A 1,575-nucleotide genomic window follows, 5' to 3' on the forward strand; every position below is an offset into this window, starting at 1 on the left:
TTCTGTTTTTAAAATTATCTAATTAACTCTATACTCATTTTTTTATATTTTTATATGATATCACACATTCGTAAAAAAATAGATAGTTTAAGATGCAAAAAAAAATATTTACTTAATGAATATAATATGAACGAATATTACAAATACATTATTTAATAAAATAAATAACTAAAAACTGAAAATTCATACCCGCGCGTCTAGTAAAATTATTAAAATAGGGTGAATTAGCTAAATAATAATAATGAGAAAATCAAAACTAAATCATTTTTTGTAAGAAGGCTCGTCGGGGTGAGGCACATGAGTTTTCAGTAAAGGAAGGAATAATAAAGAGAAGAAAAGAAAGAATAATAAAGTTTCAGTAATTTGGATATTGATCATAGGGACACACTTAAATTAGCATAAACAAAATCAACACTTTGAGTCGAGGCACATGAGTTGAACATACAAAGGGCATCACACCATGTAGAGGTAACAAATCTACCGTCAATTCCAGGGAGATGGTGTTTTACAGATGGTTCTTAGAAAGAGAAAAGTTTTTTTCAAGACAAAATTGGTATAGTACTTTAGAAGGTTTTGACGGTTTGATGGAGAGCGGGAAATAATGTTAGGACTAGTCTTTCCTCTTTTCATGCGGAGGTTGGAAGCGCTACTTTGAGAAATTGAGTGTATGAAGAATTTGCGACAGTTTCATGTCACGTTTGCAATCGATTGTTCTCAATTGGTGACGATAGTTTCAGAACCAGAAGAATGACCAGTTCTTACGAGTTATTTAGAAGATATCAAGACTTTGAAAAAAACTTTCTCAGCTCAGAGGTCATTCATTTACCACAAACACATAATTCAAATATGGATAGTCTAGCTTGTAGTGTCAAGACCTAATCGTCTTTCGTTATTCACATGGATGTAGATTTCCAGTTTGGTTTACAGAGTTATCTGTTAAGTTCATGAAAAAAAAAACTGACCTTGTTTCTCAAAATGGTATGTCGGAATGAACTAAATCATTGTCTAACTTTGGCTCATTGTCTACGCAAACCGATAAAATTTCGTCCGTACTCGTGAAAACCACAAATATTTAAGTCACTAGAAACACACATGATCCTCTTTATACAGTAAAAATTCCATAAACTAATAATATAAGTAATATTTTAGTTTACATTATTTCTAAAATATTTTATTTTAAATGAAAACTAATTATTTAAAAGCTTTATTGTTTTTACTTAAGGATGCTGTACGGTTTTGCAATCTCACGAGTCCCACAAGCAGCATTACACAAAGACTGATGATCCATAATTTGTTTTTCTCCATTTCCTATGTAACCATTTTTTTAGTATGTGTGTAGGTGTAGCGTTTAACCTCTCTCTAGAACTACAACTTCCCGATCAAGATTCGTGTCCGGTGGTTGACGGCGGCTTTGCCGTCGGTCACCACCATCTCTTGTTTTCGTTTGTACATAATCGATCTATAAATCGATCTTTTGTTGTGGTAATAAATTTTCAGGTTAGCCGATTCTCTTTTTCGCTTGGCGAGTTTTTATTTCAATCTCATCGAGCAGTTCTTCAAGTTTATTTCTTTATC

This window comes from Brassica oleracea, chromosome C6 (assembly GCF_000695525.1).
Source record: "Brassica oleracea var. oleracea cultivar TO1000 chromosome C6, BOL, whole genome shotgun sequence".
Taxonomy (NCBI): Eukaryota; Viridiplantae; Streptophyta; class Magnoliopsida; order Brassicales; family Brassicaceae; genus Brassica; species Brassica oleracea.